The sequence below is a fragment of the Anarhichas minor genome, unplaced genomic scaffold, assembly GCF_050575085.1.
Source record: "Anarhichas minor isolate MPS153535 unplaced genomic scaffold, ASM5057508v1 ptg000005l, whole genome shotgun sequence".
NCBI lineage: Eukaryota > Metazoa > Chordata > Actinopteri > Perciformes > Anarhichadidae > Anarhichas > Anarhichas minor.
The window spans coordinates 123,201-148,925 of NW_027466451.1; the positions used below are offsets into that span (position 1 = coordinate 123,201).

The window sequence follows — 25,725 nt, forward strand, 5'->3', positions numbered from 1 at the left end:
TGTCAATTGATGGGATAGACAAGGTGGCTGATCTTTTTCAACATTTTGGGGTTAATGTCTTTAATAAGTGGTTGGAGATTGGCATGTGGCTGTGCTTGCGCGGCCAAAAATGTCTGGTGGATGATTGAATTTGTGTCTTGTTAAGTAGACTTGGTGACTTCTATGGACGTCAAAGTTTGTGGATGACAGGAGTTGCATTGTCTGACTTTTCTCCTTATCACATTTGATTTCTATTCAAGCTTGGGAACAATGTGGTGTGTATTTTAATTCTTAATTTAAGAATTTTGAAGCGTGCACCTCTTAGTTGACAAGGTTCCACCGAGACTTGGAACACTGGTTTCAGAGTCCAGAGTGCTGACCATTACACCATGGAACCCAGAGACCAGGCCTGTTGGTTAAGGTCGAAAGTAAATGTGTCATCACTCAATCGCATCTGCCAAATCACGTTTCGGTTTGCTGGACTTTGTGTCATTATGAACAGACCTATTTGTGCATTGGTGGTATAGTGGCTAGCATAGCTGCCTTCCAAGCAGTTGACCTGGGTTCGATTCCCAGCCAATGCAGTCGTTGAAGCTAGTTGTCATGTGTCAATTGATGGGATAGACAAGGTGGCTGATCTTTTTCAACATTTTGGGGTTAATGTCTTTAATAAGTGGTTGGAGATTGGCATGTGGCTGTGCTTGCGCGGCCAAAAATGTCTGGTGGATGATTGAATTTGTGTCTTGTTAAGTAGACTTGGTGACTTCTATGGACGTCAAAGTTTGTGGATGACAGGAGTTGCATTGTCTGACTTTTCTCCTTATCACATTTGATTTCTATTCAAGCTTGGGAACAATGTGGCGGGTATTTTAATTCTTAATTTAAGAACTTTGAAGCGTGCACCCCTTAATTTACAAGGTTCCACCGAGACTTGGAACACTGGTTTCAGAGTCCAGGGTGCTGACCATTACACCATGGAACCCAGAGACCAGGCCTGTTGGTTAAGGTCGAAAGTAAATGTGTCATCACTCAATCGCATCTGCCAAATCACGTTTCGGTTTGCTGGACTTTGTGTCATTATGAACAGACCTATTTGTGCATTGGTGGTATAGTGGCTAGCATAGCTGCCTTCCAAGCAGTTGACCTGGGTTCGATTCCCAGCCAATGCAGTCGTTGAAGCTAGTTGTCATGTGTCAATTGATGGGATAGACAAGGTGGCTGATCTTTTTCAACATTTTGGGGTTAATGTCTTTAATAACAAAGTGGTTGGAGATTGGCATGTGGCTGTGCTTGCGCGGCCAAAAATGTCTGGTGGATGATTGAATTTGTGTCTTGTTAAGTAGACTTGGTGACTTCTATGGACGTCAAAGTTTGTGGACGACAGGAGTTGCATTGTCTGACTTTTCTCCTGATCACATTTGATTTCTATTCAAGCTTGGGAACAATGTGGTGTGTATTTTAATTCTTAATTTAAGAATTTTGAAGCGTGCACCTCTTAGTTGACAAGGTTCCACCGAGACTTGGAACACTGGTTTCAGAGTCCAGAGTGCTGACCATTACACCATGGAACCCAGAGACCAGGCCTGTTGGTTAAGGTCGAAAGTAAATGTGTCATCACTCAATCGCATCTGCCAAATCACGTTTCGGTTTGCTGGACTTTGTGTCATTATGAACAGACCTATTTGTGCATTGGTGGTATAGTGGCTAGCATAGCTGCCTTCCAAGCAGTTGACCTGGGTTCGATTCCCAGCCAATGCAGTCGTTGAAGCTAGTTGTCATGTGTCAATTGATGGGATAGACAAGGTGGCTGATCTTTTTCAACATTTTGGGGTTAATGTCTTTAATAAGTGGTTGGAGATTGGCATGTGGCTGTGCTTGCGCGGCCAAAAATGTCTGGTGGATGATTGAATTTGTGTCTTGTTAAGTAGACTTGGTGACTTCTATGGACGTCAAAGTTTGTGGATGACAGGAGTTGCATTGTCTGATTTTCTCCTTATCACATTTGATTTCTATTCAAGCTTGGGAACAATGTGGTGTGTATTTTAATTCTTAATTTAAGAATTTTGAAGCGTGCACCTCTTAGTTGACAAGGTTCCACCGAGACTTGGAACACTGGTTTCAGAGTCCAGAGTGCTGACCATTACACCATGGAACCCAGAGACCAGGCCTGTTGGTTAAGGTCGAAAGTTAATGTGTCATCACTCAATCGCATCTGCCAAATCACGTTTCGGTTTGCTCGACTTTGTGTCATTATGAACAGACCTATTTGTGCATTGGTGGTATAGTGGCTAGCATAGCTGCCTTCCAAGCAGTTGACCTGGGTTCGATTCCCAGCCAATGCAGTCGTTGAAGCTAGTTGTCATGTGTCAATTGATGGGATAGACAAGGTGGCTGATCTTTTTCAACATTTTGGGGTTAATGTCTTTAATAAGTGGTTGGAGATTGGCATGTGGCTGTGCTTGCGCGGCCAAAAATGTCTGGTGGATGATTGAATTTGTGTCTTGTTAAGTAGACTTGGTGACTTCTATGGACGTCAAAGTTTGTGGATGACAGGAGTTGCATTGTCTGACTTTTCTCCTTATCACATTTGATTTCTATTCAAGCTTGGGAACAATGTGGCGGGTATTTTAATTCTTAATTTAAGAACTTTGAAGCGTGCACCCCTTAATTTACAAGGTTCCACCGAGACTTGGAACACTGGTTTCAGAGTCCAGGGTGCTGACCATTACACCATGGAACCCAGAGACCAGGCCTGTTGGTTAAGGTCGAAAGTAAATGTGTCATCACTCAATCGCATCTGCCAAATCACGTTTCGGTTTGCTCGACTTTGTGTCATTATGAACAGACCTACTTGTGCATTGGTGGTATAGTGGCTAGCATAGCTGCCTTCCAAGCAGTTGACCTGGGTTCGATTCCCAGTCAATGAAGCTAGTTGTCATGTGTCAATTGATGGGATAGACAAGGTGGCTGATCTTTTTCAACATTTTGGGGTTAATGTCTTTAATAACAAAGTGGTTGGAGATTGGCATGTGGCTGTGCTTGCGCGGCCAAAAATGTCTGGTGGATGATTGAATTTCTGTCTTGTTAAGTAGACTTGGTGACTTCTATGGACGTCAAAGTTTGTGGACGACAGGAGTTGCATTGTCTGACTTTTCTCCTGATCACATTTGATTTCTATTCAAGCTTGGGAACAATGTGGTGTGTATTTTAATTCTTAATTTAAGAATTTTGAAGCGTGCACCTCTTAGTTGACAAGGTTCCACCGAGACTTGGAACACTGGTTTCAGAGTCCAGAGTGCTGACCATTACACCATGGAACCCAGAGACCAGGCCTGTTGGTTAAGGTCGAAAGTAAATGTGTCATCACTCAATCGCATCTGCCAAATCACGTTTCGGTTTGCTGGACTTTGTGTCATTATGAACAGACCTATTTGTGCATTGGTGGTATAGTGGCTAGCATAGCTGCCTTCCAAGCAGTTGACCTGGGTTCGATTCCCAGCCAATGCAGTCGTTGAAGCTAGTTGTCATGTGTCAATTGATGGGATAGACAAGGTGGCTGATCTTTTTCAACATTTTGGGGTTAATGTCTTTAATAAGTGGTTGGAGATTGGCATGTGGCTGTGCTTGCGCGGCCAAAAATGTCTGGTGGATGATTGAATTTGTGTCTTGTTAAGTAGACTTGGTGACTTCTATGGACGTCAAAGTTTGTGGATGACAGGAGTTGCATTGTCTGACTTTTCTCCTTATCACATTTGATTTCTATTCAAGCTTGGGAACAATGTGGCGGGTATTTTAATTCTTAATTTAAGAACTTTGAAGCGTGCACCCCTTAATTTACAAGGTTCCACCGAGACTTGGAACACTGGTTTCAGAGTCCAGGGTGCTGACCATTACACCATGGAACCCAGAGACCAGGCCTGTTGGTTAAGGTCGAAAGTAAATGTGTCATCACTCAATCGCATCTGCCAAATCACGTTTCGGTTTGCTGGACTTTGTGTCATTATGAACAGACCTATTTGTGCATTGGTGGTATAGTGGCTAGCATAGCTGCCTTCCAAGCAGTTGACCTGGGTTCGATTCCCAGCCAATGCAGTCGTTGAAGCTAGTTGTCATGTGTCAATTGATGGGATAGACAAGGTGGCTGATCTTTTTCAACATTTTGGGGTTAATGTCTTTAATAACAAAGTGGTTGGAGATTGGCATGTGGCTGTGCTTGCGCGGCCAAAAATGTCTGGTGGATGATTGAATTTGTGTCTTGTTAAGTAGACTTGGTGACTTCTATGGACGTCAAAGTTTGTGGACGACAGGAGTTGCATTGTCTGACTTTTCTCCTGATCACATTTGATTTCTATTCAAGCTTGGGAACAATGTGGTGTGTATTTTAATTCTTAATTTAAGAATTTTGAAGCGTGCACCTCTTAGTTGACAAGGTTCCACCGAGACTTGGAACACTGGTTTCAGAGTCCAGAGTGCTGACCATTACACCATGGAACCCAGAGACCAGGCCTGTTGGTTAAGGTCGAAAGTAAATGTGTCATCACTCAATCGCATCTGCCAAATCACGTTTCGGTTTGCTGGACTTTGTGTCATTATGAACAGACCTATTTGTGCATTGGTGGTATAGTGGCTAGCATAGCTGCCTTCCAAGCAGTTGACCTGGGTTCGATTCCCAGCCAATGCAGTCGTTGAAGCTAGTTGTCATGTGTCAATTGATGGGATAGACAAGGTGGCTGATCTTTTTCAACATTTTGGGGTTAATGTCTTTAATAAGTGGTTGGAGATTGGCATGTGGCTGTGCTTGCGCGGCCAAAAATGTCTGGTGGATGATTGAATTTGTGTCTTGTTAAGTAGACTTGGTGACTTCTATGGACGTCAAAGTTTGTGGATGACAGGAGTTGCATTGTCTGATTTTCTCCTTATCACATTTGATTTCTATTCAAGCTTGGGAACAATGTGGTGTGTATTTTAATTCTTAATTTAAGAATTTTGAAGCGTGCACCTCTTAGTTGACAAGGTTCCACCGAGACTTGGAACACTGGTTTCAGAGTCCAGAGTGCTGACCATTACACCATGGAACCCAGAGACCAGGCCTGTTGGTTAAGGTCGAAAGTTAATGTGTCATCACTCAATCGCATCTGCCAAATCACGTTTCGGTTTGCTCGACTTTGTGTCATTATGAACAGACCTATTTGTGCATTGGTGGTATAGTGGCTAGCATAGCTGCCTTCCAAGCAGTTGACCTGGGTTCGATTCCCAGCCAATGCAGTCGTTGAAGCTAGTTGTCATGTGTCAATTGATGGGATAGACAAGGTGGCTGATCTTTTTCAACATTTTGGGGTTAATGTCTTTAATAAGTGGTTGGAGATTGGCATGTGGCTGTGCTTGCGCGGCCAAAAATGTCTGGTGGATGATTGAATTTGTGTCTTGTTAAGTAGACTTGGTGACTTCTATGGACGTCAAAGTTTGTGGATGACAGGAGTTGCATTGTCTGACTTTTCTCCTTATCACATTTGATTTCTATTCAAGCTTGGGAACAATGTGGCGGGTATTTTAATTCTTAATTTAAGAACTTTGAAGCGTGCACCCCTTAATTTACAAGGTTCCACCGAGACTTGGAACACTGGTTTCAGAGTCCAGGGTGCTGACCATTACACCATGGAACCCAGAGACCAGGCCTGTTGGTTAAGGTCGAAAGTAAATGTGTCATCACTCAATCGCATCTGCCAAATCACGTTTCGGTTTGCTCGACTTTGTGTCATTATGAACAGACCTACTTGTGCATTGGTGGTATAGTGGCTAGCATAGCTGCCTTCCAAGCAGTTGACCTGGGTTCGATTCCCAGTCAATGAAGCTAGTTGTCATGTGTCAATTGATGGGATAGACAAGGTGGCTGATCTTTTTCAACATTTTGGGGTTAATGTCTTTAATAACAAAGTGGTTGGAGATTGGCATGTGGCTGTGCTTGCGCGGCCAAAAATGTCTGGTGGATGATTGAATTTCTGTCTTGTTAAGTAGACTTGGTGACTTCTATGGACGTCAAAGTTTGTGGACGACAGGAGTTGCATTGTCTGACTTTTCTCCTGATCACATTTGATTTCTATTCAAGCTTGGGAACAATGTGGTGTGTATTTTAATTCTTAATTTAAGAATTTTGAAGCGTGCACCTCTTAGTTGACAAGGTTCCACCGAGACTTGGAACACTGGTTTCAGAGTCCAGAGTGCTGACCATTACACCATGGAACCCAGAGACCAGGCCTGTTGGTTAAGGTCGAAAGTAAATGTGTCATCACTCAATCGCATCTGCCAAATCACGTTTCGGTTTGCTGGACTTTGTGTCATTATGAACAGACCTATTTGTGCATTGGTGGTATAGTGGCTAGCATAGCTGCCTTCCAAGCAGTTGACCTGGGTTCGATTCCCAGCCAATGCAGTCGTTGAAGCTAGTTGTCATGTGTCAATTGATGGGATAGACAAGGTGGCTGATCTTTTTCAACATTTTGGGGTTAATGTCTTTAATAAGTGGTTGGAGATTGGCATGTGGCTGTGCTTGCGCGGCCAAAAATGTCTGGTGGATGATTGAATTTGTGTCTTGTTAAGTAGACTTGGTGACTTCTATGGACGTCAAAGTTTGTGGATGACAGGAGTTGCATTGTCTGATTTTCTCCTTATCACATTTGATTTCTATTCAAGCTTGGGAACAATGTGGTGTGTATTTTAATTCTTAATTTAAGAATTTTGAAGCGTGCACCTCTTAGTTGACAAGGTTCCACCGAGACTTGGAACACTGGTTTCAGAGTCCAGAGTGCTGACCATTACACCATGGAACCCAGAGACCAGGCCTGTTGGTTAAGGTCGAAAGTTAATGTGTCATCACTCAATCGCATCTGCCAAATCACGTTTCGGTTTGCTCGACTTTGTGTCATTATGAACAGACCTATTTGTGCATTGGTGGTATAGTGGCTAGCATAGCTGCCTTCCAAGCAGTTGACCTGGGTTCGATTCCCAGTCAATGAAGCTAGTTGTCATGTGTCAATTGATGGGATAGACAAGGTGGCTGATCTTTTTCAACATTTTGGGGTTAATGTCTTTAATAACAAAGTGGTTGGAGATTGGCATGTGGCTGTGCTTGCGCGGCCAAAAATGTCTGGTGGATGATTGAATTTGTGTCTTGTTAAGTAGACTTGGTGACTTCTATGGACGTCAAAGTTTGTGGACGACAGGAGTTGCATTGTCTGACTTTTCTCCTGATCACATTTGATTTCTATTCAAGCTTGGGAACAATGTGGTGTGTATTTTAATTCTTAATTTAAGAATTTTGAAGCGTGCACCTCTTAGTTGACAAGGTTCCACCGAGACTTGGAACACTGGTTTCAGAGTCCAGAGTGCTGACCATTACACCATGGAACCCAGAGACCAGGCCTGTTGGTTAAGGTCGAAAGTAAATGTGTCATCACTCAATCGCATCTGCCAAATCACGTTTCGGTTTGCTGGACTTTGTGTCATTATGAACAGACCTATTTGTGCATTGGTGGTATAGTGGCTAGCATAGCTGCCTTCCAAGCAGTTGACCTGGGTTCGATTCCCAGCCAATGCAGTCGTTGAAGCTAGTTGTCATGTGTCAATTGATGGGATAGACAAGGTGGCTGATCTTTTTCAACATTTTGGGGTTAATGTCTTTAATAAGTGGTTGGAGATTGGCATGTGGCTGTGCTTGCGCGGCCAAAAATGTCTGGTGGATGATTGAATTTGTGTCTTGTTAAGTAGACTTGGTGACTTCTATGGACGTCAAAGTTTGTGGATGACAGGAGTTGCATTGTCTGATTTTCTCCTTATCACATTTGATTTCTATTCAAGCTTGGGAACAATGTGGTGTGTATTTTAATTCTTAATTTAAGAATTTTGAAGCATGCACCTCTTAGTTGACAAGGTTCCACCGAGACTTGGAACACTGGTTTCAGAGTCCAGAGTGCTGACCATTACACCATGGAACCCAGAGACCAGGCCTGTTGGTTAAGGTCGAAAGTTAATGTGTCATCACTCAATCGCATCTGCCAAATCACGTTTCGGTTTGCTGGACTTTGTGTCATTATGAACAGACCTATTTGTGCATTGGTGGTATAGTGGCTAGCATAGCTGCCTTCCAAACAGTTGACCTGGGTTCGATTCCCAGCCAATGCAGTCAATGAAGCTAGTTGTCATGTGTCAATTGATGGGATAGACAAGGTGGCTGATCTTTTTCAACATTTTGGGGTTAATGTCTTTAATAACAAAGTGGTTGGAGATTGGCATGTGGCTGTGCTTGCGCGGCCAAAAATGTCTGGTGGATGATTGAATTTGTGTCTTGTTAAGTAGACTTGGTGACTTCTATGGACGTCAAAGTTTGTGGATGACAGGAGTTGCATTGTCTGACTTTTCTCCTTATCACATTTGATTTCTATTCAAGCTTGGGAACAATGTGGCGGGTATTTTAATTCTTAATTTAAGAACTTTGAAGCGTGCACCCCTTAATTTACAAGGTTCCACCGAGACTTGGAACACTGGTTTCAGAGTCCAGGGTGCTGACCATTACACCATGGAACCCAGAGACCAGGCCTGTTGGTTAAGGTCGAAAGTAAATGTGTCATCACTCAATCGCATCTGCCAAATCACGTTTCGGTTTGCTGGACTTTGTGTCATTATGAACAGACCTATTTGTGCATTGGTGGTATAGTGGCTAGCATAGCTGCCTTCCAAGCAGTTGACCTGGGTTCGATTCCCAGCCAATGCAGTCGTTGAAGCTAGTTGTCATGTGTCAATTGATGGGATAGACAAGGTGGCTGATCTTTTTCAACATTTTGGGGTTAATGTCTTTAATAAGTGGTTGGAGATTGGCATGTGGCTGTGCTTGCGCGGCCAAAAATGTCTGGTGGATGATTGAATTTGTGTCTTGTTAAGTAGACTTGGTGACTTCTATGGACGTCAAAGTTTGTGGATGACAGGAGTTGCATTGTCTGACTTTTCTCCTTATCACATTTGATTTCTATTCAAGCTTGGGAACAATGTGGTGTGTATTTTAATTCTTAATTTAAGAATTTTGAAGCGTGCACCTCTTAGTTGACAAGGTTCCACCGAGACTTGGAACACTGGTTTCAGAGTCCAGAGTGCTGACCATTACACCATGGAACCCAGAGACCAGGCCTGTTGGTTAAGGTCGAAAGTAAATGTGTCATCACTCAATCGCATCTGCCAAATCACGTTTCGGTTTGCTCGACTTTGTGTCATTATGATCAGACCTACTTGTGCATTGGTGGTATAGTGGCTAGCATAGCTGCCTTCCAAACAGTTGACCTGGGTTCGATTCCCAGCCAATGCAGTCAATGAAGCTAGTTGTCATGTGTCAATTGATGGGATAGACAAGGTGGCTGATCTTTTTCAACATTTTGGGGTTAATGTCTTTAATAACAAAGTGGTTGGAGATTGGCATGTGGCTGTGCTTGCGCGGCCAAAAATGTCTGGTGGATGATTGAATTTGTGTCTTGTTAAGTAGACTTGGTGACTTCTATGGACGTCAAAGTTTGTGGATGACAGGAGTTGCATTGTCTGACTTTTCTCCTTATCACATTTGATTTCTATTCAAGCTTGGGAACAATGTGGCGGGTATTTTAATTCTTAATTTAAGAACTTTGAAGCGTGCACCCCTTAATTTACAAGGTTCCACCGAGACTTGGAACACTGGTTTCAGAGTCCAGGATGCTGACCATTACACCATGGAACCCAGAGACCAGGCCTGTTGGTTAAGGTCGAAAGTAAATGTGTCATCACTCAATCGCATCTGCCAAATCACGTTTCGGTTTGCTGGACTTTGTGTCATTATGAACAGACCTATTTGTGCATTGGTGGTATAGTGGCTAGCATAGCTGCCTTCCAAGCAGTTGACCTGGGTTCGATTCCCAGCCAATGCAGTCGTTGAAGCTAGTTGTCATGTGTCAATTGATGGGATAGACAAGGTGGCTGATCTTTTTCAACATTTTGGGGTTAATGTCTTTAATAAGTGGTTGGAGATTGGCATGTGGCTGTGCTTGCGCGGCCAAAAATGTCTGGTGGATGATTGAATTTGTGTCTTGTTAAGTAGACTTGGTGACTTCTATGGACGTCAAAGTTTGTGGATGACAGGAGTTGCATTGTCTGACTTTTCTCCTTATCACATTTGATTTCTATTCAAGCTTGGGAACAATGTGGTGTGTATTTTAATTCTTAATTTAAGAATTTTGAAGCGTGCACCTCTTAGTTGACAAGGTTCCACCGAGACTTGGAACACTGGTTTCAGAGTCCAGAGTGCTGACCATTACACCATGGAACCCAGAGACCAGGCCTGTTGGTTAAGGTCGAAAGTAAATGTGTCATCACTCAATCGCATCTGCCAAATCACGTTTCGGTTTGCTCGACTTTGTGTCATTATGATCAGACCTACTTGCGCATTGGTGGTATAGTGGCTAGCATAGCTGCCTTCCAAACAGTTGACCTGGGTTCGATTCCCAGCCAATGCAGTCAATGAAGCTAGTTGTCATGTGTCAATTGATGGGATAGACAAGGTGGCTGATCTTTTTCAACATTTTGGGGTTAATGTCTTTAATAACAAAGTGGTTGGAGATTGGCATGTGGCTGTGCTTGCGCGGCCAAAAATGTCTGGTGGATGATTGAATTTGTGTCTTGTTAAGTAGACTTGGTGACTTCTATGGACGTCAAAGTTTGTGGATGACAGGAGTTGCATTGTCTGACTTTTCTCCTTATCACATTTGATTTCTATTCAAGCTTGGGAACAATGTGGCGGGTATTTTAATTCTTAATTTAAGAACTTTGAAGCGTGCACCCCTTAATTTACAAGGTTCCACCGAGACTTGGAACACTGGTTTCAGAGTCCAGGGTGCTGACCATTACACCATGGAACCCAGAGACCAGGCCTGTTGGTTAAGGTCGAAAGTAAATGTGTCATCACTCAATCGCATCTGCCAAATCACGTTTCGGTTTGCTGGACTTTGTGTCATTATGAACAGACCTATTTGTGCATTGGTGGTATAGTGGCTAGCATAGCTGCCTTCCAAGCAGTTGACCTGGGTTCGATTCCCAGCCAATGCAGTCGTTGAAGCTAGTTGTCATGTGTCAATTGATGGGATAGACAAGGTGGCTGATCTTTTTCAACATTTTGGGGTTAATGTCTTTAATAAGTGGTTGGAGATTGGCATGTGGCTGTGCTTGCGCGGCCAAAAATGTCTGGTGGATGATTGAATTTGTGTCTTGTTAAGTAGACTTGGTGACTTCTATGGACGTCAAAGTTTGTGGATGACAGGAGTTGCATTGTCTGATTTTCTCCTTATCACATTTGATTTCTATTCAAGCTTGGGAACAATGTGGTGTGTATTTTAATTCTTAATTTAAGAATTTTGAAGCGTGCACCTCTTAGTTGACAAGGTTCCACCGAGACTTGGAACACTGGTTTCAGAGTCCAGAGTGCTGACCATTACACCATGGAACCCAGAGACCAGGCCTGTTGGTTAAGGTCGAAAGTAAATGTGTCATCACTCAATCGCATCTGCCAAATCACGTTTCGGTTTGCTGGACTTTGTGTCATTATGAACAGACCTATTTGTGCATTGGTGGTATAGTGGCTAGCATAGTTGCCTTCCAAGCAGTTGACCTGGGTTCGATTCCCAGCCAATGCAATCGTTGAAGCTAGTTGTCATGTGTCAATTGATGGGATAGACAAGGTGGCTGATCTTTTTCAACATTTTGGGGTTAATGTCTTTAATAACAAAGTGGTTGGAGATTGGCATGTGGCTGTGCTTGCGCGGCCAAAAATGTCTGGTGGATGATTGAATTTGTGTCTTGTTAAGTAGACTTGGTGACTTCTATGGACGTCAAAGTTTGTGGATGACAGGAGTTGCATTGTCTGACTTTTCTCCTTATCACATTTGATTTCTATTCAAGCTTGGGAACAATGTGGCGGGTATTTTAATTCTTAATTTAAGAACTTTGAAGCGTGCACCCCTTAATTTACAAGGTTCCACCGAGACTTGGAACACTGGTTTCAGAGTCCAGGGTGCTGACCATTACACCATGGAACCCAGAGACCAGGCCTGTTGGTTAAGGTCGAAAGTAAATGTGTCATCACTCAATCGCATCTGCCAAATCACGTTTCGGTTTGCTGGACTTTGTGTCATTATGAACAGACCTATTTGTGCATTGGTGGTATAGTGGCTAGCATAGCTGCCTTCCAAGCAGTTGACCTGGGTTCGATTCCCAGGCAATGCAGTCGTTGAAGCTAGTTGTCATGTGTCAATTGATGGGATAGACAAGGTGGCTGATCTTTTTCAACATTTTGGGGTTAATGTCTTTAATAAGTGGTTGGAGATTGGCATGTGGCTGTGCTTGCGCGGCCAAAAATGTCTGGTGGATGATTGAATTTGTGTCTTGTTAAGTAGACTTGGTGACTTCTATGGACGTCAAAGTTTGTGGATGACAGGAGTTGCATTGTCTGACTTTTCTCCTTATCACATTTGATTTCTATTCAAGCTTGGGAACAATGTGGCGGGTATTTTAATTCTTAATTTAAGAACTTTGAAGCGTGCACCCCTTAATTTACAAGGTTCCACCGAGACTTGGAACACTGGTTTCAGAGTCCAGGGTGCTGACCATTACACCATGGAACCCAGAGACCAGGCCTGTTGGTTAAGGTCGAAAGTAAATGTGTCATCACTCAATCGCATCTGCCAAATCACGTTTCGGTTTGCTCGACTTTGTGTCATTATGAACAGACCTACTTGTGCATTGGTGGTATAGTGGCTAGCATAGCTGCCTTCCAAGCAGTTGACCTGGGTTCGATTCCCAGTCAATGAAGCTAGTTGTCATGTGTCAATTGATGGGATAGACAAGGTGGCTGATCTTTTTCAACATTTTGGGGTTAATGTCTTTAATAACAAAGTGGTTGGAGATTGGCATGTGGCTGTGCTTGCGCGGCCAAAAATGTCTGGTGGATGATTGAATTTGTGTCTTGTTAAGTAGACTTGGTGACTTCTATGGACGTCAAAGTTTGTGGACGACAGGAGTTGCATTGTCTGACTTTTCTCCTGATCACATTTGATTTCTATTCAAGCTTGGGAACAATGTGGTGTGTATTTTAATTCTTAATTTAAGAATTTTGAAGCGTGCACCTCTTAGTTGACAAGGTTCCACCGAGACTTGGAACACTGGTTTCAGAGTCCAGAGTGCTGACCATTACACCATGGAACCCAGAGACCAGGCCTGTTGGTTAAGGTCGAAAGTAAATGTGTCATCACTCAATCGCATCTGCCAAATCACGTTTCGGTTTGCTGGACTTTGTGTCATTATGAACAGACCTATTTGTGCATTGGTGGTATAGTGGCTAGCATAGCTGCCTTCCAAGCAGTTGACCTGGGTTCGATTCCCAGCCAATGCAGTCGTTGAAGCTAGTTGTCATGTGTCAATTGATGGGATAGACAAGGTGGCTGATCTTTTTCAACATTTTGGGGTTAATGTCTTTAATAAGTGGTTGGAGATTGGCATGTGGCTGTGCTTGCGCGGCCAAAAATGTCTGGTGGATGATTGAATTTGTGTCTTGTTAAGTAGACTTGGTGACTTCTATGGACGTCAAAGTTTGTGGATGACAGGAGTTGCATTGTCTGATTTTCTCCTTATCACATTTGATTTCTATTCAAGCTTGGGAACAATGTGGTGTGCATTTTAATTCTTAATTTAAGAATTTTGAAGCGTGCACCTCTTAGTTGACAAGGTTCCACCGAGACTTGGAACACTGGTTTCAGAGTCCAGAGTGCTGACCATTACACCATGGAACCCAGAGACCAGGCCTGTTGGTTAAGGTCGAAAGTTAATGTGTCATCACTCAATCGCATCTGCCAAATCACGTTTCGGTTTGCTCGACTTTGTGTCATTATGAACAGACCTATTTGTGCATTGGTGGTATAGTGGCTAGCATAGCTGCCTTCCAAGCAGTTGACCTGGGTTCGATTCCCAGCCAATGCAGTCGTTGAAGCTAGTTGTCATGTGTCAATTGATGGGATAGACAAGGTGGCTGATCTTTTTCAACATTTTGGGGTTAATGTCTTTAATAAGTGGTTGGAGATTGGCATGTGGCTGTGCTTGCGCGGCCAAAAATGTCTGGTGGATGATTGAATTTGTGTCTTGTTAAGTAGACTTGGTGACTTCTATGGACGTCAAAGTTTGTGGATGACAGGAGTTGCATTGTCTGACTTTTCTCCTTATCACATTTGATTTCTATTCAAGCTTGGGAACAATGTGGCGGGTATTTTAATTCTTAATTTAAGAACTTTGAAGCGTGCACCCCTTAATTTACAAGGTTCCACCGAGACTTGGAACACTGGTTTCAGAGTCCAGGGTGCTGACCATTACACCATGGAACCCAGAGACCAGGCCTGTTGGTTAAGGTCGAAAGTAAATGTGTCATCACTCAATCGCATCTGCCAAATCACGTTTCGGTTTGCTCGACTTTGTGTCATTATGAACAGACCTACTTGTGCATTGGTGGTATAGTGGCTAGCATAGCTGCCTTCCAAGCAGTTGACCTGGGTTCGATTCCCAGTCAATGAAGCTAGTTGTCATGTGTCAATTGATGGGATAGACAAGGTGGCTGATCTTTTTCAACATTTTGGGGTTAATGTCTTTAATAACAAAGTGGTTGGAGATTGGCATGTGGCTGTGCTTGCGCGGCCAAAAATGTCTGGTGGATGATTGAATTTCTGTCTTGTTAAGTAGACTTGGTGACTTCTATGGACGTCAAAGTTTGTGGACGACAGGAGTTGCATTGTCTGACTTTTCTCCTGATCACATTTGATTTCTATTCAAGCTTGGGAACAATGTGGTGTGTATTTTAATTCTTAATTTAAGAATTTTGAAGCGTGCACCTCTTAGTTGACAAGGTTCCACCGAGACTTGGAACACTGGTTTCAGAGTCCAGAGTGCTGACCATTACACCATGGAACCCAGAGACCAGGCCTGTTGGTTAAGGTCGAAAGTAAATGTGTCATCACTCAATCGCATCTGCCAAATCACGTTTCGGTTTGCTGGACTTTGTGTCATTATGAACAGACCTATTTGTGCATTGGTGGTATAGTGGCTAGCATAGCTGCCTTCCAAGCAGTTGACCTGGGTTCGATTCCCAGCCAATGCAGTCGTTGAAGCTAGTTGTCATGTGTCAATTGATGGGATAGACAAGGTGGCTGATCTTTTTCAACATTTTGGGGTTAATGTCTTTAATAAGTGGTTGGAGATTGGCATGTGGCTGTGCTTGCGCGGCCAAAAATGTCTGGTGGATGATTGAATTTGTGTCTTGTTAAGTAGACTTGGTGACTTCTATGGACGTCAAAGTTTGTGGATGACAGGAGTTGCATTGTCTGATTTTCTCCTTATCACATTTGATTTCTATTCAAGCTTGGGAACAATGTGGTGTGTATTTTAATTCTTAATTTAAGAATTTTGAAGCGTGCACCTCTTAGTTGACAAGGTTCCACCGAGACTTGGAACACTGGTTTCAGAGTCCAGAGTGCTGACCATTACACCATGGAACCCAGAGACCAGGCCTGTTGGTTAAGGTCGAAAGTTAATGTGTCATCACTCAATCGCATCTGCCAAATCACGTTTCGGTTTGCTCGACTTTGTGTCATTATGAACAGACCTATTTGTGCATTGGTGGTATAGTGGCTAGCATAGCTGCCTTCCAAGCAGTTGACCTGGGTTCGATTCCCAGCCAATGCAGTCGTTGAAGCTAGTTGTCATGTGTCAATTGATGGGATAGACAAGGTGGCTGATCTTTTTCAACATTTTGGGGTTAATGTCTTTAATAAGTGGTTGGAGATTGGCATGTGGCTGTGCTTGCGCGGCCAAAAATGTCTGGTGGATGATTGAATTTGTGTCTTGTTAAGTAGACTTGGTGACTTCTATGGACGTCAAAGTTTGTGGATGACAGGAGTTGCATTGTCTGACTTTTCTCCTTATCACATTTGATTTCTATTCAAGCTTGGGAACAATGTGGCGGGTATTTTAATTCTTAATTTAAGAACTTTGAAGCGTGCACCCCTTAATTTACAAGGTTCCACCGAGACTTGGAACACTGGTTTCAGAGTCCAGGGTGCTGACCATTACACCATGGAACCCAGAGACCAGGCCTGTTGGTTAAGGTCGAAAGTAAATGTGTCATCACTCAATCGCATCTGCCAAATCACGTTTCGGTTTGCTCGACTTTGTGTCATTATGAACAGACCTACTTGTGCATTGGTGGTATAGTGGCTAGCATAGCTGCCTTCCAAGCAGTTGACCTGGGTTCGATTCCCAGTCAATGAAGCTAGTTGTCATGTGTCAATTGATGGGATAGACAAGGTGGCTGATCTTTTTCAACATTTTGGGGTTAATGTCTTTAATAACAAAGTGGTTGGAGATTGGCATGTGGCTGTGCTTGCGCGGCCAAAAATGTCTGGTGGATGATTGAATTTCTGTCTTGTTAAGTAGACTTGGTGACTTCTATGGACGTCAAAGTTTGTGGACGACAGGAGTTGCATTGTCTGACTTTTCTCCTGATCACATTTGATTTCTATTCAAGCTTGGGAACAATGTGGTGTGTATTTTAATTCTTAATTTAAGAATTTTGAAGCGTGCACCTCTTAGTTGACAAGGTTCCACCGAGACTTGGAACACTGGTTTCAGAGTCCAGAGTGCTGACCATTACACCATGGAACCCAGAGACCAGGCCTGTTGGTTAAGGTCGAAAGTAAATGTGTCATCACTCAATCGCATCTGCCAAATCACGTTTCGGTTTGCTGGACTTTGTGTCATTATGAACAGACCTATTTGTGCATTGGTGGTATAGTGGCTAGCATAGCTGCCTTCCAAGCAGTTGACCTGGGTTCGATTCCCAGCCAATGCAGTCGTTGAAGCTAGTTGTCATGTGTCAATTGATGGGATAGACAAGGTGGCTGATCTTTTTCAACATTTTGGGGTTAATGTCTTTAATAAGTGGTTGGAGATTGGCATGTGGCTGTGCTTGCGCGGCCAAAAATGTCTGGTGGATGATTGAATTTGTGTCTTGTTAAGTAGACTTGGTGACTTCTATGGACGTCAAAGTTTGTGGATGACAGGAGTTGCATTGTCTGATTTTCTCCTTATCACATTTGATTTCTATTCAAGCTTGGGAACAATGTGGTGTGTATTTTAATTCTTAATTTAAGAATTTTGAAGCGTGCACCTCTTAGTTGACAAGGTTCCACCGAGACTTGGAACACTGGTTTCAGAGTCCAGAGTGCTGACCATTACACCATGGAACCCAGAGGTTAAGGTCGAAAGTTTCGACCTTAACCATGGTTAAGGTCGAAAGTTAATGTGTCATCACTCAATCGCATCTGCCAAATCACGTTTCGGTTTGCTCGACTTTGTGTCATTATGAACAGACCTATTTGTGCATTGGTGGTATAGTGGCTAGCATAGCTGCCTTCCAAGCAGTTGACCTGGGTTCGATTCCCAGTCAATGAAGCTAGTTGTCATGTGTCAATTGATGGGATAGACAAGGTGGCTGATCTTTTTCAACATTTTGGGGTTAATGTCTTTAATAACAAAGTGGTTGGAGATTGGCATGTGGCTGTGCTTGCGCGGCCAAAAATGTCTGGTGGATGATTGAATTTGTGTCTTGTTAAGTAGACTTGGTGACTTCTATGGACGTCAAAGTTTGTGGACGACAGGAGTTGCATTGTCTGACTTTTCTCCTGATCACATTTGATTTCTATTCAAGCTTGGGAACAATGTGGTGTGTATTTTAATTCTTAATTTCAGAATTTTGAAGCGTGCACCTCTTAGTTGACAAGGTTCCACCGAGACTTGGAACACTGGTTTCAGAGTCCAGAGTGCTGACCATTACACCATGGAACCCAGAGACCAGGCCTGTTGGTTAAGGTCGAAAGTAAATGTGTCATCACTCAATCGCATCTGCCAAATCACGTTTCGGTTTGCTGGACTTTGTGTCATTATGAACAGACCTATTTGTGCATTGGTGGTATAGTGGCTAGCATAGCTGCCTTCCAAGCAGTTGACCTGGGTTCGATTCCCAGCCAATGCAGTCGTTGAAGCTAGTTGTCATGTGTCAATTGATGGGATAGACAAGGTGGCTGATCTTTTTCAACATTTTGGGGTTAATGTCTTTAATAAGTGGTTGGAGATTGGCATGTGGCTGTGCTTGCGCGGCCAAAAATGTCTGGTGGATGATTGAATTTGTGTCTTGTTAAGTAGACTTGGTGACTTCTATGGACGTCAAAGTTTGTGGATGACAGGAGTTGCATTGTCTGATTTTCTCCTTATCACATTTGATTTCTATTCAAGCTTGGGAACAATGTGGTGTGTATTTTAATTCTTAATTTAAGAATTTTGAAGCATGCACCTCTTAGTTGACAAGATTCCACCGAGACTTGGAACACTGGTTTCAGAGTCCAGAGTGCTGACCATTACACCATGGAACCCAGAGACCAGGCCTGTTGGTTAAGGTCGAAAGTTAATGTGTCATCACTCAATCGCATCTGCCAAATCACGTTTCGGTTTGCTCGACTTTGTGTCATTATGAACAGACATATTTGTGCATTGGTGGTATAGTGGCTAGCATAGCTGCCTTCCAAACAGTTGACCTGGGTTCGATTCCCAGCCAATGCAGTCAATGAAGCTAGTTGTCATGTGTCAGTTGATGGGATAGACAAGGTGGCTGATCTTTTTCAACATTTTGGGGTTAATGTCTTTAATAACAAAGTGGTTGGAGATTGGCATGTGGCTGTGCTTGCGCGGCCAAAAATGTCTGGTGGATGATTGAATTTGTGTCTTGTTAAGTAGACTTGGTGACTTCTATGGACGTCAAAGTTTGTGGATGACAGGAGTTGCATTGTCTGACTTTTCTCCTTATCACATTTGATTTCTATTCAAGCTTGGGAACAATGTGGCGGGTATTTTAATTCTTAATTTAAGAACTTTGAAGCGTGCACCCCTTAATTTACAAGGTTCCACCGAGACTTGGAACACTGGTTTCAGAGTCCAGGGTGCTGACCATTACACCATGGAACCCAGAGACCAGGCCTGTTGGTTAAGGTCGAAAGTAAATGTGTCATCACTCAATCGCATCTGCCAAATCACGTTTCGGTTTGCTGGACTTTGTGTCATTATGAACAGACCTATTTGTGCATTGGTGGTATAGTGGCTAGCATAGCTGCCTTCCAAGCAGTTGACCTGGGTTCGATTCCCAGCCAATGCAGTCGTTGAAGCTAGTTGTCATGTGTCAATTGATGGGATAGACAAGGTGGCTGATCTTTTTCAACATTTTGGGGTTAATGTCTTTAATAAGTGGTTGGAGATTGGCATGTGGCTGTGCTTGCGCGGCCAAAAATGTCTGGTGGATGATTGAATTTGTGTCTTGTTAAGTAGACTTGGTGACTTCTATGGACGTCAAAGTTTGTGGATGACAGGAGTTGCATTGTCTGACTTTTCTCCTTATCACATTTGATTTCTATTCAAGCTTGGGAACAATGTGGTGTGTATTTTAATTCTTAATTTAAGAATTTTGAAGCGTGCACCTCTTAGTTGACAAGGTTCCACCGAGACTTGGAACACTGGTTTCAGAGTCCAGAGTGCTGACCATTACACCATGGAACCCAGAGACCAGGCCTGTTGGTTAAGGTCGAAAGTAAATGTGTCATCACTCAATCGCATCTGCCAAATCACGTTTCGGTTTGCTCGACTTTGTGTCATTATGATCAGACCTACTTGTGCATTGGTGGTATAGTGGCTAGCATAGCTGCCTTCCAAACAGTTGACCTGGGTTCGATTCCCAGCCAATGCAGTCGATGAAGCTAGTTGTCATGTGTCAATTGATGGGATAGACAAGGTGGCTGATCTTTTTCAACATTTTGGGGTTAATGTCTTTAATAACAAAGTGGTTGGAGATTGGCATGTGGCTGTGCTTGCGCGGCCAAAAATGTCTGGTGGATGATTGAATTTGTGTCTTGTTAAGTAGACTTGGTGACTTCTATGGACGTCAAAGTTTGTGGATGACAGGAGTTGCATTGTCTGACTTTTCTCCTTATCACATTTGATTTCTATTCAAGCTTGGGAACAATGTGGCGGGTATTTTAATTCTTAATTTAAGAACTTTGAAGCGTGCACCCCTTAATTTACAAGGTTCCACCGAGACTTGGAACACTGGTTTCAGAGTCCAGGATGCTGACCATTACACCATGGAACCCAGAGACCAGGCCTGTTGGTTAAGGTCGAAAGTAAATGTGTCATCACTCAATCGCATCTGCCAAATCACGTTTCGGTTTGCTGGACTTTGTGTCATTATGAACAGACCTATTTGTGCATTGGTGGTATAGTGGCTAGCATAGCTGCCTTCCAAGCAGTTGACCTGGGTTCGATTCCCAGCCAATGCAGTCGTTGAAGCTAGTTGTCATGTGTCAATTGATGGGATAGACAAGGTGGCTGATCTTTTTCAACATTTTGGGGTTAATGTCTTTAATAAGTGGTTGGAGATTGGCATGTGGCTGTGCTTGCGCGGCCAAAAATGTCTGGTGGATCATTGAATTTGTGTCTTGTTAAGTAGACTTGGTGACTTCTATGGACGTCAAAGTTTGTGGACGACAGGAGTTGCATTGTCTGACTTTTCTCCTGATCACATTTGATTTCTATTCAAGCTTGGGAACAATGTGGTGTGTATTTTAATTCTTAATTTCAGAATTTTGAAGCGTGCACCTCTTAGTTGACAAGGTTCCACCGAGACTTGGAACACTGGTTTCAGAGTCCAGAGTGCTGACCATTACACCATGGAACCCAGAGACCAGGCCTGTTGGTTAAGGTCGAAAGTAAATGTGTCATCACTCAATCGCATCTGCCAAATCACGTTTCGGTTTGCTGGACTTTGTGTCATTATGAACAGACCTATTTGTGCATTGGTGGTATAGTGGCTAGCATAGCTGCCTTCCAAGCAGTTGACCTGGGTTCGATTCCCAGCCAATGCAGTCGTTGAAGCTAGTTGTCATGTGTCAATTGATGGGATAGACAAGGTGGCTGATCTTTTTCAACATTTTGGGGTTAATGTCTTTAATAAGTGGTTGGAGATTGGCATGTGGCTGTGCTTGCGCGGCCAAAAATGTCTGGTGGATGATTGAATTTGTGTCTTGTTAAGTAGACTTGGTGACTTCTATGGACGTCAAAGTTTGTGGATGACAGGAGTTGCATTGTCTGATTTTCTCCTTATCACATTTGATTTCTATTCAAGCTTGGGAACAATGTGGTGTGTATTTTAATTCTTAATTTAAGAATTTTGAAGCATGCACCTCTTAGTTGACAAGGTTCCACCGAGACTTGGAACACTGGTTTCAGAGTCCAGAGTGCTGACCATTACACCATGGAACCCAGAGACCAGGCCTGTTGGTTAAGGTCGAAAGTTAATGTGTCATCACTCAATCGCATCTGCCAAATCACGTTTCGGTTTGCTCGACTTTGTGTCATTATGAACAGACATATTTGTGCATTGGTGGTATAGTGGCTAGCATAGCTGCCTTCCAAACAGTTGACCTGGGTTCGATTCCCAGCCAATGCAGTCAATGAAGCTAGTTGTCATGTGTCAGTTGATGGGATAGACAAGGTGGCTGATCTTTTTCAACATTTTGGGGTTAATGTCTTTAATAACAAAGTGGTTGGAGATTGGCATGTGGCTGTGCTTGCGCGGCCAAAAATGTCTGGTGGATGATTGAATTTGTGTCTTGTTAAGTAGACTTGGTGACTTCTATGGACGTCAAAGTTTGTGGATGACAGGAGTTGCATTGTCTGACTTTTCTCCTTATCACATTTGATTTCTATTCAAGCTTGGGAACAATGTGGCGGGTATTTTAATTCTTAATTTAAGAACTTTGAAGCGTGCACCCCTTAATTTACAAGGTTCCACCGAGACTTGGAACACTGGTTTCAGAGTCCAGGGTGCTGACCATTACACCATGGAACCCAGAGACCAGGCCTGTTGGTTAAGGTCGAAAGTAAATGTGTCATCACTCAATCGCATCTGCCAAATCACGTTTCGGTTTGCTGGACTTTGTGTCATTATGAACAGACCTATTTGTGCATTGGTGGTATAGTGGCTAGCATAGCTGCCTTCCAAGCAGTTGACCTGGGTTCGATTCCCAGCCAATGCAGTCGTTGAAGCTAGTTGTCATGTGTCAATTGATGGGATAGACAAGGTGGCTGATCTTTTTCAACATTTTGGGGTTAATGTCTTTAATAAGTGGTTGGAGATTGGCATGTGGCTGTGCTTGCGCGGCCAAAAATGTCTGGTGGATGATTGAATTTGTGTCTTGTTAAGTAGACTTGGTGACTTCTATGGACGTCAAAGTTTGTGGATGACAGGAGTTGCATTGTCTGACTTTTCTCCTTATCACATTTGATTTCTATTCAAGCTTGGGAACAATGTGGTGTGTATTTTAATTCTTAATTTAAGAATTTTGAAGCGTGCACCTCTTAGTTGACAAGGTTCCACCGAGACTTGGAACACTGGTTTCAGAGTCCAGAGTGCTGACCATTACACCATGGAACCCAGAGACCAGGCCTGTTGGTTAAGGTCGAAAGTAAATGTGTCATCACTCAATCGCATCTGCCAAATCACGTTTCGGTTTGCTCGACTTTGTGTCATTATGATCAGACCTACTTGTGCATTGGTGGTATAGTGGCTAGCATAGCTGCCTTCCAAACAGTTGACCTGGGTTCGATTCCCAGCCAATGCAGTCAATGAAGCTAGTTGTCATGTGTCAATTGATGGGATAGACAAGGTGGCTGATCTTTTTCAACATTTTGGGGTTAATGTCTTTAATAACAAAGTGGTTGGAGATTGGCATGTGGCTGTGCTTGCGCGGCCAAAAATGTCTGGTGGATGATTGAATTTGTGTCTTGTTAAGTAGACTTGGTGACTTCTATGGACGTCAAAGTTTGTGGATGACAGGAGTTGCATTGTCTGACTTTTCTCCTTATCACATTTGATTTCTATTCAAGCTTGGGAACAATGTGGCGGGTATTTTAATTCTTAATTTAAGAACTTTGAAGCGTGCACCCCTTAATTTACAAGGTTCCACCGAGACTTGGAACACTGGTTTCAGAGTCCAGGATGCTGACCATTACACCATGGAACCCAGAGACCAGGCCTGTTGGTTAAGGTCGAAAGTAAATGTGTCATCACTCAATCGCATCTGCCAAATCACGTTTCGGTTTGCTGGACTTTGTGTCATTATGAACAGACCTATTTGTGCATTGGTGGTATAGTGGCTAGCATAGCTGCCTTCCAAGCAGTTGACCTGGGTTCGATTCCCAGCCAATGCAGTCGTTGAAGCTAGTTGTCATGTGTCAATTGATGGGATAGACAAGGTGGCTGATCTTTTTCAACATTTTGGGGTTAATGTCTTTAATAAGTGGTTGGAGATTGGCATGTGGCTGTGCTTGCGCGGCCAAAAATGTCTGGTGGATCATTGAATTTGTGTCTTGTTAAGTAGACTTGGTGACTTCTATGGACGTCAAAGTTTGTGGATGACAGGAGTTGCATTGTCTGACTTTTCTCCTTATCACATTTGATTTCTATTCAAGCTTGGGAACAATGTGGTGTGTATTTTAATTCTTAATTTAAGAATTTTGAAGCGTGCACCTCTTAGTTGACAAGGTTCCACCGAGACTTGGAACACTGGTTTCAGAGTCCAGAGTGCTGACCATTACACCATGGAACCCAGAGACCAGGCCTGTTGGTTAAGGTCGAAAGTAAATGTGTCATCACTCAATCGCATCTGCCAAATCACGTTTCGGTTTGCTCGACTTTGTGTCATTATGATCAGACCTACTTGCGCATTGGTGGTATAGTGGCTAGCATAGCTGCCTTCCAAACAGTTGACCTGGGTTCGATTCCCAGCCAATGCAGTCAATGAAGCTAGTTGTCATGTGTCAATTGATGGGATAGACAAGGTGGCTGATCTTTTTCAACATTTTGGGGTTAATGTCTTTAATAACAAAGTGGTTGGAGATTGGCATGTGGCTGTGCTTGCGCGGCCAAAAATGTCTGGTGGATGATTGAATTTGTGTCTTGTTAAGTAGACTTGGTGACTTCTATGGACGTCAAAGTTTGTGGATGACAGGAGTTGCATTGTCTGACTTTTCTCCTTATCACATTTGATTTCTATTCAAGCTTGGGAACAATGTGGCGGGTATTTTAATTCTTAATTTAAGAACTTTGAAGCGTGCACCCCTTAATTTACAAGGTTCCACCGAGACTTGGAACACTGGTTTCAGAGTCCAGGGTGCTGACCATTACACCATGGAACCCAGAGACCAGGCCTGTTGGTTAAGGTCGAAAGTAAATGTGTCATCACTCAATCGCATCTGCCAAATCACGTTTCGGTTTGCTGGACTTTGTGTCATTATGAACAGACCTATTTGTGCATTGGTGGTATAGTGGCTAGCATAGCTGCCTTCCAAGCAGTTGACCTGGGTTCGATTCCCAGTCAATGAAGCTAGTTGTCATGTGTCAATTGATGGGATAGACAAGGTGGCTGATCTTTTTCAACATTTTGGGGTTAATGTCTTTAATAACAAAGTGGTTGGAGATTGGCATGTGGCTGTGCTTGCGCGGCCAAAAATGTCTGGTGGATGATTGAATTTGTGTCTTGTTAAGTAGACTTGGTGACTTCTATGGACGTCAAAGTTTGTGGACGACAGGAGTTGCATTGTCTGACTTTTCTCCTTATCACATTTGATTTCTATTCAAGCTTGGGAACAATGTGGTGTGTATTTTAATTCTTAATTTAAGAATTTTGAAGCGTGCACCTCTTAGTTGACAAGGTTCCACCGAGACTTGGAACACTGGTTTCAGAGTCCAGAGTGCTGACCATTACACCATAGAACCCAGAGACCAGGCCTGTTGGTTAAAGTCGAAAGTAAATGTGTCATCACTCAATCGCATCTGCCAAATCACGTTTCGGTTTGCTGGACTTTGTGTCATTATGAACAGACCTATTTGTGCATTGGTGGTATAGTGGCTAGCATAGCTGCCTTCCAAGCAGTTGACCTGGGTTCGATTCCCAGCCAATGCAGTCGTTGAAGCAAGTTGTCATGTGTCAATTGATGGGATAGACAAGGTGGCTGATCTTTTTCAACATTTTGGGGTTAATGTCTTTAATAAGTGGTTGGAGATTGGCATGTGGCTGTGCTTGCGCGGCCAAAAATGTCTGGTGGATGATTGAATTTGTGTCTTGTTAAGTAGACTTGGTGACTTCTATGGACGTCAAAGTTTGTGGACGACAGGAGTTGCATTGTCTGACTTTTCTCCTTATCACATTTGATTTCTATTCAAGCTTGGGAACAATGTGGTGTGTATTTTAATTCTTAATTTAAGAATTTTGAAGCGTGCACCTCTTAGTTGACAAGGTTCCACCGAGACTTGGAACACTGGTTTCAGAGTCCAGAGTGCTGACCATTACACCATAGAACCCAGAGACCAGGCCTGTTGGTTAAAGTCGAAAGTAAATGTGTCATCACTCAATCGCATCTGCCAAATCACGTTTCGGTTTGCTCGACTTTGTGTCATTATGAACAGACCTATTTGTGCATTGGTGGTATAGTGGCTAGCATAGCTGCCTTCCAAGCAGTTGACCTGGGTTTGATTCCCAGTCA

At 43.1% G+C, this 25,725-nt stretch overlaps 43 non-coding genes across 43 annotated transcripts; all 43 read left to right on the top strand.

Moving 5' to 3' along the window:
• Nucleotides 1-491: 491 nt before the first annotated feature.
• Nucleotides 492-563, top strand: trnag-ucc (transfer RNA glycine (anticodon UCC)). The gene has a single exon. It is a non-coding gene; the product is annotated as a tRNA-Gly (tRNA).
• Nucleotides 564-1,076: 513 nt separating this feature from the next.
• Nucleotides 1,077-1,148, top strand: trnag-ucc (transfer RNA glycine (anticodon UCC)). The gene has a single exon. It is a non-coding gene; the product is annotated as a tRNA-Gly (tRNA).
• A 517-nt stretch (nucleotides 1,149-1,665) lies between these two features.
• Nucleotides 1,666-1,737, top strand: trnag-ucc (transfer RNA glycine (anticodon UCC)). The gene has a single exon. It is a non-coding gene; the product is annotated as a tRNA-Gly (tRNA).
• Nucleotides 1,738-2,249: 512 nt separating this feature from the next.
• trnag-ucc (transfer RNA glycine (anticodon UCC)) lies at nucleotides 2,250-2,321 on the top strand. The gene has a single exon. It is a non-coding gene; the product is annotated as a tRNA-Gly (tRNA).
• A 513-nt stretch (nucleotides 2,322-2,834) lies between these two features.
• Nucleotides 2,835-2,906, top strand: trnag-ucc (transfer RNA glycine (anticodon UCC)). Its single transcript has one exon. It is a non-coding gene; the product is annotated as a tRNA-Gly (tRNA).
• Nucleotides 2,907-3,414: 508 nt separating this feature from the next.
• On the top strand, nucleotides 3,415-3,486 carry trnag-ucc (transfer RNA glycine (anticodon UCC)). Its single transcript has one exon. It is a non-coding gene; the product is annotated as a tRNA-Gly (tRNA).
• A 513-nt stretch (nucleotides 3,487-3,999) lies between these two features.
• trnag-ucc (transfer RNA glycine (anticodon UCC)) lies at nucleotides 4,000-4,071 on the top strand. The gene has a single exon. It is a non-coding gene; the product is annotated as a tRNA-Gly (tRNA).
• A 517-nt stretch (nucleotides 4,072-4,588) lies between these two features.
• trnag-ucc (transfer RNA glycine (anticodon UCC)) lies at nucleotides 4,589-4,660 on the top strand. Its single transcript has one exon. It is a non-coding gene; the product is annotated as a tRNA-Gly (tRNA).
• Nucleotides 4,661-5,172: 512 nt separating this feature from the next.
• On the top strand, nucleotides 5,173-5,244 carry trnag-ucc (transfer RNA glycine (anticodon UCC)). Its single transcript has one exon. It is a non-coding gene; the product is annotated as a tRNA-Gly (tRNA).
• A 513-nt stretch (nucleotides 5,245-5,757) lies between these two features.
• Nucleotides 5,758-5,829, top strand: trnag-ucc (transfer RNA glycine (anticodon UCC)). Its single transcript has one exon. It is a non-coding gene; the product is annotated as a tRNA-Gly (tRNA).
• Nucleotides 5,830-6,337: 508 nt separating this feature from the next.
• trnag-ucc (transfer RNA glycine (anticodon UCC)) lies at nucleotides 6,338-6,409 on the top strand. The gene has a single exon. It is a non-coding gene; the product is annotated as a tRNA-Gly (tRNA).
• A 512-nt stretch (nucleotides 6,410-6,921) lies between these two features.
• Nucleotides 6,922-6,993, top strand: trnag-ucc (transfer RNA glycine (anticodon UCC)). Its single transcript has one exon. It is a non-coding gene; the product is annotated as a tRNA-Gly (tRNA).
• Nucleotides 6,994-7,501: 508 nt separating this feature from the next.
• trnag-ucc (transfer RNA glycine (anticodon UCC)) lies at nucleotides 7,502-7,573 on the top strand. The gene has a single exon. It is a non-coding gene; the product is annotated as a tRNA-Gly (tRNA).
• Nucleotides 7,574-8,085: 512 nt separating this feature from the next.
• trnag-ucc (transfer RNA glycine (anticodon UCC)) lies at nucleotides 8,086-8,157 on the top strand. Its single transcript has one exon. It is a non-coding gene; the product is annotated as a tRNA-Gly (tRNA).
• A 517-nt stretch (nucleotides 8,158-8,674) lies between these two features.
• trnag-ucc (transfer RNA glycine (anticodon UCC)) lies at nucleotides 8,675-8,746 on the top strand. Its single transcript has one exon. It is a non-coding gene; the product is annotated as a tRNA-Gly (tRNA).
• A 513-nt stretch (nucleotides 8,747-9,259) lies between these two features.
• On the top strand, nucleotides 9,260-9,331 carry trnag-ucc (transfer RNA glycine (anticodon UCC)). Its single transcript has one exon. It is a non-coding gene; the product is annotated as a tRNA-Gly (tRNA).
• Nucleotides 9,332-9,848: 517 nt separating this feature from the next.
• On the top strand, nucleotides 9,849-9,920 carry trnag-ucc (transfer RNA glycine (anticodon UCC)). Its single transcript has one exon. It is a non-coding gene; the product is annotated as a tRNA-Gly (tRNA).
• A 513-nt stretch (nucleotides 9,921-10,433) lies between these two features.
• On the top strand, nucleotides 10,434-10,505 carry trnag-ucc (transfer RNA glycine (anticodon UCC)). The gene has a single exon. It is a non-coding gene; the product is annotated as a tRNA-Gly (tRNA).
• A 517-nt stretch (nucleotides 10,506-11,022) lies between these two features.
• trnag-ucc (transfer RNA glycine (anticodon UCC)) lies at nucleotides 11,023-11,094 on the top strand. Its single transcript has one exon. It is a non-coding gene; the product is annotated as a tRNA-Gly (tRNA).
• A 512-nt stretch (nucleotides 11,095-11,606) lies between these two features.
• Nucleotides 11,607-11,678, top strand: trnag-ucc (transfer RNA glycine (anticodon UCC)). Its single transcript has one exon. It is a non-coding gene; the product is annotated as a tRNA-Gly (tRNA).
• Nucleotides 11,679-12,195: 517 nt separating this feature from the next.
• On the top strand, nucleotides 12,196-12,267 carry trnag-ucc (transfer RNA glycine (anticodon UCC)). Its single transcript has one exon. It is a non-coding gene; the product is annotated as a tRNA-Gly (tRNA).
• A 513-nt stretch (nucleotides 12,268-12,780) lies between these two features.
• trnag-ucc (transfer RNA glycine (anticodon UCC)) lies at nucleotides 12,781-12,852 on the top strand. Its single transcript has one exon. It is a non-coding gene; the product is annotated as a tRNA-Gly (tRNA).
• A 508-nt stretch (nucleotides 12,853-13,360) lies between these two features.
• On the top strand, nucleotides 13,361-13,432 carry trnag-ucc (transfer RNA glycine (anticodon UCC)). Its single transcript has one exon. It is a non-coding gene; the product is annotated as a tRNA-Gly (tRNA).
• A 512-nt stretch (nucleotides 13,433-13,944) lies between these two features.
• Nucleotides 13,945-14,016, top strand: trnag-ucc (transfer RNA glycine (anticodon UCC)). Its single transcript has one exon. It is a non-coding gene; the product is annotated as a tRNA-Gly (tRNA).
• A 513-nt stretch (nucleotides 14,017-14,529) lies between these two features.
• Nucleotides 14,530-14,601, top strand: trnag-ucc (transfer RNA glycine (anticodon UCC)). Its single transcript has one exon. It is a non-coding gene; the product is annotated as a tRNA-Gly (tRNA).
• A 508-nt stretch (nucleotides 14,602-15,109) lies between these two features.
• On the top strand, nucleotides 15,110-15,181 carry trnag-ucc (transfer RNA glycine (anticodon UCC)). The gene has a single exon. It is a non-coding gene; the product is annotated as a tRNA-Gly (tRNA).
• A 512-nt stretch (nucleotides 15,182-15,693) lies between these two features.
• trnag-ucc (transfer RNA glycine (anticodon UCC)) lies at nucleotides 15,694-15,765 on the top strand. The gene has a single exon. It is a non-coding gene; the product is annotated as a tRNA-Gly (tRNA).
• A 513-nt stretch (nucleotides 15,766-16,278) lies between these two features.
• trnag-ucc (transfer RNA glycine (anticodon UCC)) lies at nucleotides 16,279-16,350 on the top strand. The gene has a single exon. It is a non-coding gene; the product is annotated as a tRNA-Gly (tRNA).
• A 508-nt stretch (nucleotides 16,351-16,858) lies between these two features.
• trnag-ucc (transfer RNA glycine (anticodon UCC)) lies at nucleotides 16,859-16,930 on the top strand. Its single transcript has one exon. It is a non-coding gene; the product is annotated as a tRNA-Gly (tRNA).
• Nucleotides 16,931-17,460: 530 nt separating this feature from the next.
• On the top strand, nucleotides 17,461-17,532 carry trnag-ucc (transfer RNA glycine (anticodon UCC)). The gene has a single exon. It is a non-coding gene; the product is annotated as a tRNA-Gly (tRNA).
• A 508-nt stretch (nucleotides 17,533-18,040) lies between these two features.
• On the top strand, nucleotides 18,041-18,112 carry trnag-ucc (transfer RNA glycine (anticodon UCC)). Its single transcript has one exon. It is a non-coding gene; the product is annotated as a tRNA-Gly (tRNA).
• A 512-nt stretch (nucleotides 18,113-18,624) lies between these two features.
• Nucleotides 18,625-18,696, top strand: trnag-ucc (transfer RNA glycine (anticodon UCC)). Its single transcript has one exon. It is a non-coding gene; the product is annotated as a tRNA-Gly (tRNA).
• A 517-nt stretch (nucleotides 18,697-19,213) lies between these two features.
• On the top strand, nucleotides 19,214-19,285 carry trnag-ucc (transfer RNA glycine (anticodon UCC)). Its single transcript has one exon. It is a non-coding gene; the product is annotated as a tRNA-Gly (tRNA).
• Nucleotides 19,286-19,798: 513 nt separating this feature from the next.
• trnag-ucc (transfer RNA glycine (anticodon UCC)) lies at nucleotides 19,799-19,870 on the top strand. The gene has a single exon. It is a non-coding gene; the product is annotated as a tRNA-Gly (tRNA).
• A 517-nt stretch (nucleotides 19,871-20,387) lies between these two features.
• On the top strand, nucleotides 20,388-20,459 carry trnag-ucc (transfer RNA glycine (anticodon UCC)). Its single transcript has one exon. It is a non-coding gene; the product is annotated as a tRNA-Gly (tRNA).
• A 513-nt stretch (nucleotides 20,460-20,972) lies between these two features.
• Nucleotides 20,973-21,044, top strand: trnag-ucc (transfer RNA glycine (anticodon UCC)). Its single transcript has one exon. It is a non-coding gene; the product is annotated as a tRNA-Gly (tRNA).
• A 512-nt stretch (nucleotides 21,045-21,556) lies between these two features.
• On the top strand, nucleotides 21,557-21,628 carry trnag-ucc (transfer RNA glycine (anticodon UCC)). Its single transcript has one exon. It is a non-coding gene; the product is annotated as a tRNA-Gly (tRNA).
• Nucleotides 21,629-22,145: 517 nt separating this feature from the next.
• trnag-ucc (transfer RNA glycine (anticodon UCC)) lies at nucleotides 22,146-22,217 on the top strand. Its single transcript has one exon. It is a non-coding gene; the product is annotated as a tRNA-Gly (tRNA).
• Nucleotides 22,218-22,730: 513 nt separating this feature from the next.
• On the top strand, nucleotides 22,731-22,802 carry trnag-ucc (transfer RNA glycine (anticodon UCC)). The gene has a single exon. It is a non-coding gene; the product is annotated as a tRNA-Gly (tRNA).
• A 517-nt stretch (nucleotides 22,803-23,319) lies between these two features.
• trnag-ucc (transfer RNA glycine (anticodon UCC)) lies at nucleotides 23,320-23,391 on the top strand. Its single transcript has one exon. It is a non-coding gene; the product is annotated as a tRNA-Gly (tRNA).
• Nucleotides 23,392-23,904: 513 nt separating this feature from the next.
• trnag-ucc (transfer RNA glycine (anticodon UCC)) lies at nucleotides 23,905-23,976 on the top strand. The gene has a single exon. It is a non-coding gene; the product is annotated as a tRNA-Gly (tRNA).
• Nucleotides 23,977-24,493: 517 nt separating this feature from the next.
• On the top strand, nucleotides 24,494-24,565 carry trnag-ucc (transfer RNA glycine (anticodon UCC)). Its single transcript has one exon. It is a non-coding gene; the product is annotated as a tRNA-Gly (tRNA).
• A 508-nt stretch (nucleotides 24,566-25,073) lies between these two features.
• On the top strand, nucleotides 25,074-25,145 carry trnag-ucc (transfer RNA glycine (anticodon UCC)). Its single transcript has one exon. It is a non-coding gene; the product is annotated as a tRNA-Gly (tRNA).
• Nucleotides 25,146-25,725: the final 580 nt, after the last annotated feature.